A 7,915-nucleotide genomic window follows, 5' to 3' on the forward strand; every position below is an offset into this window, starting at 1 on the left:
AAGAGAAAAATCATTATCTGGCATTACTGCCTCTCACCAAACTATAAACATAACAAAACAACTCAATTACAACACAAATCCACATGAACCATGAAACAAAAATACCCAAATGTGGGTCTTAGAACCACAAGCAGAATGATTCCCAACACTGACATAAGAAGCCTGAAGAAGTAAAACTGTAGACTGAAATGCACTAATAAGACCCCCTTTACTGTATAATGGGTTTATAAAGTGTAACTAAAGGCTTTATTAATGGTTAATGGTTTACAAATGAGGTTCAAAGTTCATTCTTGACCTCAACAACAGTTGAGAAACAAAATCTCTCCTCCAGGTCCATTTAGTAGCTGATCTGGAGCTTTCAATCATATTACATGATCTTTCCCAGTTGTCATGGAATTGTAGGTTGTCCAACATGAATAAGAAGTCTTTAAAGTGCTGATTATTATTATTATTATGATTTCTCACTTTGTTATAAGCCACAAGTTATAAATGAAGGTTTTTACAAAAACAATTCATCGCGTTTGCAGTCGTAAATGTTAAAGCAGCTATAATCACTGTTTTTACAATAATTGTCAAATGACAAGGTGGAAACAACACACATTGTGAAAGAGGTCACTCGTAGTGATGAACCTGCAGAGAATTATCACCTGAATCTGCAGCTTTACGGAGCTTTATAGTGAGTTTCAGCGCGTTGTTTAGCTGTCCGGCTGGCAACTTTACCAAAAAAGCTCTAAAAACCCACAGTACACTACCAGCTCAACACCGAACAGCAGACAGACACAGTTAGCGACTAGCTGGTGAACTAAGTGGAGCATTTAGCAGCTAAAGAGCCAGATATTTCCCTCAGGAGTTGGTGGAGACCAAAAAGAGCTAAAAGAGAGGATGAATATGGGACTCTTCGCCAGGTGGACAGAAACATGACTCCAAACGAATGTTGTTTTATCTGCTGTGTTTATGAGCAACTGCCCGAAAACAAGTTCGCCATATCAACTGAAGGTGATTATATGCCGATGTTGTGTTCACAACTTGTTTCCACTGCCCCCCAGTGGCCAAAACAATTGACTCTTTTTGTAGAAGGTCAGAGTTCAAGCGGTGCGGGGTCTTCCTGATAAACGACAAAGCAAGTGGCAATAGAGGGATTTTCCACAAACTGGCAACCCATACATTGTTCTTATTCAGGGCTTATAAGTGTTTTATAAAGCATTAATAAATGATTTGTTGGCCAGCAATAGTTGCAACTGATAAACTGCTTGAAAATGTGACTGATTAGAAGTTGGTATGCTTAAGAAGTTGTCTTTTCATTCTTGGAAGGACTGATCTGAGGCTGATAACAGACAGCATGTGAGCTTTCGACAGCCTCAAGGACCAACCAACATGCCTCCATCTCTTCATGTGGATCTATGGTGCTGTGTATCTAATATAATAACGAATACGCAGTTACTGAATAGCTGCAATTCTGTCCTCAACATGTAAATGAGATATTTTGGAGTTGGAGTCTCACTCAGGGAGGTTATGACCATCTCCTGATATCTCCATCATTCACCTCAAACTGTGCGGTGTGATCATAGTGTGAAGAATCACAGAAGTAGCAGCGTTCTCTCTGTGTGTAAAACTGCCATCACCCTGACTGCAGTCCTCTGCCAGCCAGGATTTCAAATGTGCCATACCATGTGATGCTATATGGCAAATCTGGGAGTCATACAGTATGTTGAAGGATGGGAAGTGGCGCTCCTCTCTCTCATCTCTTCCCACTGCCTTTAGGCTGGCTGATCCATCTGTCAGCCCCCTGCACGAGGGCCCCCGCAAACCCCCAACTGAGGCACAACGGCTAAACGTTGTCACGTCTCCGCTCGTCCTGATATCACAGAGGAGAGACAGACAGAGAGAGAAGACAGGGTCGACCAGGCCGGTGTTACAGACATCAGCATATCACATCTGGATTGTTTGGGGTTTTGGTACAGTAAATCTGAGTGTCCCAGCACTTCCAGACGTGGCTTCCTGTCACAGAGAGGAGGGAGGAGGAGAAAGGTGAGGCATGCTGGGTGATTGAGAGTCAACCTTTGGAGTTGTTGATTTGCTGCTGAATGACAAATGGACAGCAGAGTTTCAGTCCTGCGAGAGGACAAACAGGGGCCGTGTGGCTGTTCATGTAACGTCCCTCCCAAACAAAGGGCTCCTTGTCAGCGAGACTACAGTATATTTCTGTGGATAATGCCACAGCGTCGCGCACATGTGAAAACACGCTCACACACACACACACACGCGCCTCGGGCACGGCAGCAGCTATAAATCAAACAAATAGCATCACAGCCTGGCGAAGGAAGCATTCCAACAGATAAAATGCTCTCCCACACAACAAAGCCACACTCACTGCGTAATTAATTGCAACAAATTACCTCTCCCTCTCCCTGTCGGCCCCCACCTCGCCTCTTTTACTGCACTGACAAGCGCACTACACGCTCCTGCAGCGCGCGCGTGTTCGCGGATGTGTATGCGCACGCAGCGCACACTCCAGCGCGCATCTTGGCACCGGTGCGCACACACACACACACACACACACACACTCGGCCTGCACCCTTCATAAGTGCTTTAATGTGGCTTATTGCAGTGTGCGGTCCCCTTAGCCGTGGAAATATTCGCTTGACGGATGTGCTTTGTCGCCGGCGCTCCCCGGCGGAGGGCGGCTGTCAGGGAGGAGATGATAACATTAACAGGGAGGCAAGGCGATGACAAATGCCTGTTATCAGCGAACGAGGCCGGTGACAAATCGAACGGCAGAGCCCAGGCAGCCCCGGCGCGGCGTAATAAAAAAGAAGATGGATGGCACACCCAGGCAGGGCCCGCGTTAATGCGATTTCCACTGCTCTCCCTGACTCCCAATTAAGGCTGGGAGGGAGGGAGGGAGGGGGGGAGATGTGGAGCACAGGAGAGGGGAGAGGAGATAGAGATAGTGTGTCTTGTGGATGAGAGAGAGCTGGAGGAAGGAGGTGAGCTGAGGAGGGAGGACCGGGATGGACAGGAAGAGAATAACGGGTACAAATGTGTGAGGAAGATGAAGTGGCATATGAGGAGGATAGATGTCACTAAGGATGAGGCGAGTGGCAGGAACAAAGTGGAGGAACCACAACAGAACATGCAGCTTTAATTTTCTGCAGAGCCCATCTGCTCCCCCCTCCTCTCTTTTACTCACATCTCAATCAGGGCCCTGTCTCAGAGGTATAGGTTGTTATGTGTCTCTGCGGCCAGGTGGAACACCATTAGAGCCTTTCAGACAGCGATGGTAATGAACAAACCCCTCCCCATACCCCTCTTTCTCTTTACCTTTACATGAGGAAATGTCTGAGCACATTCTGGCTTCACAGGTTGAAGCTCCTTGATTAGCAGTATCAGGAGTGTCAGCACCGGATTGAAATGTTAAAAGAAGAAGCCCCTTCATTCTCCTGTGCTTCTCTATTGGCTCAGGATTCAAGGGCTTCTCCCTAAATCAGCTCTTATAAAAACAGAGCTGACAGACAGCCTATATGGCTTGTAGGCAGACAGAGCTATAGAGATGAGCTACGACGCTGTCCAGGATGACTGTTCCAACTCATCCTGTCCAAGGACCCAGATGTTATCTCTTTGCTAAAAGGATCAGCGCAGGATATTGAGAAATTGCCTCGGGATGAAGGGGGGCATCTGTGCCCGAATACCCAAGGGCTGCTGTTTTGTCACTCTGACAGTGTTTTATAAAAGGCTGAGGAAGCTCAGAAGGCTGCAGAAGCGAGGGGCCATATATCTCCTGCTATTACATCCAGGCTAGGAAGAGAGGGCTGAAATGACAATGAAATATAGCCTCGGCTCAGAGGGAGAAAAAGAACAGGGTCTAAAGAGGGACGGCTGAGTCTCCTCGGGAGCCTGCAGGGGCTGTGCTCCAAATCGGAGACAGATGCACAGCAGTCCCGGACACTAACCCCGCGCTATACTGCGAGCGCACAGAGGTGAAGAGGAGAAGATATGTGGTTCAGAGAGGGAAGTCCTTAGAGAACAGCCTCTCTGTGCCTTTGCTGATATTAGCCTGAAAGAACAAGGAGAAATTAGAGCCCTGCAGGAGGAAGGGAAGGGAAGGGAGAGGGTGGGGGGGGGGGGGGGGGTAAAAGTCCAAACTCGGCAAGGACCCCTGCATCATTAAGTTGTCAAGTGGACGGGAGGCCCCGAAATATGACTTGGAGTTATTGCCGGGGCCGGGGCTGATGATATAAGAATTACAGTACATGGATCATAGCCGGATCGATAGGTAGACAAAGTCATTATGGAGGGGCTAGAGTTCAATGCCTCCCTGGGGCTGCGAGCGGGGACAGAGGGCTTTTATTTATCACCCTGGCAATGTGTAACACACACAACACACAGGTGGGTAGCTGTGTAGTCATATTTTGCTTGTTGCTCTTATTTCCAAAGCTATCTGTTCCCGCTGTATTGATTGTTTGAGTCATCTGCGGGTGCAGAAATGGATCTCTGCGTGTGTGTCTTGACGTGGCATTTCTTCGTCAACACCCCCGTGAAGGATGTCTGTACATGTGTGTGTGTTTACAGGTAAGCTAAATGTCCTGGTGCATGCACATCACTCAGCAGCGAACATTTGTCCTTCTTTGCTCTCTGGTCTTTGCAGCAGAGGGATGGGGAGCACGAGCAGGGCAGCATCGATCCTCTCTGTGCCGAGAGAAATTAGGCATGAAATTAAAGCTCCCATCAAAGGCCAGGGCCGGCACTGTCACCTGATCCAGCACTATTTATACTCCCGGGAGATGTTGATGATGTCTCCATCACGCTGATGATAACAGGACAGAGAGAAGAGAGAGAGAGAGAGAGACGGAGGTGGAGAAAGAGAGTCTCTCCCTTGCATCCACGGTGCCACTGACCTGCCATCATTTATACTGCCAGGGCCCAAGTGCAAGGTTAACGCCAGCCTGAGCCCCCATAAATCACTGCTCTGCTGGTCGGAGAGAGGCCGGGGTCGACGCCTCTCGCAGCCAAGCTCTGCTGATGAGAGAGTATTTATAGATCAGGGAGGAGAGAGGGAGGGAGGAGAGGAAGGAAAAGACAGGGCATGTGTCTAAGTGGCTTATGAAGAAATACAGATATGATGGAAAATATTTGTCTAAATTCAATCAAATCCGCACGTGTGCAAGTGCTGAGTCGCAAGTTACGCTTCAGCACATCAGCTGAGCTGTTCTTCTGCGTCAATGTAAAGTCAGTGAGCATTGAGACGCCACAGAGTTGTGAGGAACTCAGTAGACAGTAGGGGGAGCCCATTAACCACACACCAGAGCCCATGTGTAGAGTGAGCTGCTTCCCTCACACTGACACACTCCTCACTACAACACATACTCACACTGTGGAAACAAGAAACAGTCATACTTCAAAATGACCAGAAGTGCAAAACTTCCACTTCAAATCCACACTTTTAAGCTCACACATGTTTTCTCCGGTCACATTGTGTTGTATGCAGTCCCTGCCAAGCACAGTGTTTTGACAACAGTGCAGCGGCCCAGCATGGTGCTGTAATGACCAGTGGCCAGAGATTGTCCAGGCTAAACACTGGTTATGGTTAACCACAAGATGACCGGTTGTCCCTCAGTCTCACTTTTTGTCTCTCGCATGCTGCTGGTTTGATACACGGCGTCCCCCCTCTCCAACAAAAAATAAACTGTGGCTCCGTGCCAGATTTTGAAGAAAGAAGTAGTTTAGAAAGGTGGTTTTCAGGATCACTGCTGATCCTGTCAGTGCTCATGTGTGGTGTGATGGTGATCTGAGTGTTGACTGCATCACTCTGAAGATCAGCAATAATTATACAAATTGTGGAGGGAGTTCCATGTGCAGTGTGTGTGTGTGTGTGTGTGTGTGTGTGTGTGTTTGCGAACAGGGGGCTGCAGTATCCTGGAGGTCAGAAAAGCAGGCTTGTGATTGGTTGAAATCCAAATTGGCAGAGGTGGAGTATAACTAGGTACATTTACTGAGATACTGTATTCTTTAAACTATTGAAACATTTGACTTATTTATACTCTAAGATACTTTTACTAAAATACCAGATTTCAGAGGGGAATATTGTATTTTGACAGCTGTAGGAACAGAATAAAGCTTAACATGCATTGCTCGAGTTTAAACTAGCCAGTGTGACAAATGGGGGCGTGTTGGCTGCTTTTTAAAAAAAAAAAAAAATTCATAAGTTACACTGAGTCAGTGGTGCAAGTTTATGTTTGTACCTAAACATCAGTGCTGGATTTGTAGTGATTAGTGCTGAAACAATCATTTGATTCATCGATAAGTCAACTGACTGAAGAATAATTGAAACTCATTTTGATAATTATTCATTTGTATCAGTTATCTAACTTTGGGATCAAAGAGCATCTCAAATGTGAGGAGGATGTGAGGAGGACAGTTCCTGTCGGCCAGACACAACAAGTTATTTGAAGATCTCAGCTTGGGAAATTGTAATGGATATTTTATGTTTTTCGCTAAGATTTTATTTTTGATTGATTAATAAAATAATGAAAAGATTAATTGATAATGAAAATAATCATTAGTTACATTAGTAGTCATAATTTCTAAATAACATTTAGTTCAGTAATGTTTTGGATTTCCATACAGAAAACATAAATAACTCAACAAAGACATAAAATACATCCTCTGGTGCTTATTTTTGAATTCTTAAAGTCAGAAACAGCTTCAGTCAATGTTACTGAGACTCTTTGAGTCGCGAGGTTAAGACACACATAAATACACTCATGATCAATTTCTGTGAACCTAAACTTTGATATTGTAATGAATTCACTTTCAAAATCACAAGCCAACCCCCCCGCCCCCCCCGTCTCCCATTACAGTCTCCCATTACAGTCTCCCCACCCAAATAGCCCTCCTCAGGACATGAAGGTCAGCGTGGCAGATAGGAGGGGTGTTTGATCGATAAGCACCACCCTCCCCTCGGCTCACTGACAGCTCCTGTCAAGTATCCAGCAGGGCTCATATCAAATGGATCAACCCTTTACCCCCCACCCCCACCCGACCACCACCACCCGCCCCCCACTTTAAAGGAGAACTGTCACTAACTGCCACTGTCACATACCAGTCAGGTGCTTTCAACGCACTGATAATGTGCCAAGGAATTTCACCAGGACTGTTATCCCAACTGTAAGCGGGAAAGTGTGTGTATTAGGAGGAGAGCTGTTGAAAGTTGCCCTGTATTATGTGAGCGAGAGAGAGAGCGTGTGTGTGTGTGTGTGTGTGTGTGTGTGTGTGTGTGTGTGTGGCCTGTGTGCCCTTCCTGACCCATTTCCCTGCTTATCATTTCAGATCAAGCTACAAAAATAAACCTGCAAGAAATCATCATATGTGGAAAAAACTAACTAGTTGAGATGAGTTATGAGGCTGGAAGCCTATACTTTCAGAGTTTTTTTTGTTTTTTTCCAGGGACTCCTTGTTAAAAGAGACCTGCTACTCTGCATTTCACCAGAGGAGAGGTGCTCCTCAGTGACCCACATCACAGATGTTGGAGGTGGAAGAGTCCATTGTGTGAAGTCTGAGAAAACGGTGTTTGTGTGTCCTACGCCGGCCATAAGGCCCACATTCTTAGGTGCTTAACACATCGACGACTGTGTCCTTAAACTGAGATGCAGCAAAGCGGGCTGCAGGCTCACAGAGTCGGTGTATGTGTGTTTGTGTGTCTTAGAGGGAGGGGGTTTAAAGGGGCGACAAGGAGATAGTGTCGCTGATTGACACGTGAAGAGCGACTAAAAAATGCTCCCCTTTGGAATGCGACAATCTCCCAGCGTCCCATGTTGCTCTGCATCCGACAGTGAATTGTTAAAAGCATTCCTGGCAGTTGGGGTGAGGGTGAAAGGAGACGGTCTGGTGCTAAAAGAGGAGTTTGTTTACCCCTAAA

Source organism: Enoplosus armatus, chromosome 2 (assembly GCF_043641665.1).
Source record: "Enoplosus armatus isolate fEnoArm2 chromosome 2, fEnoArm2.hap1, whole genome shotgun sequence".
Lineage (NCBI taxonomy): Eukaryota > Metazoa > Chordata > Actinopteri > Centrarchiformes > Enoplosidae > Enoplosus > Enoplosus armatus.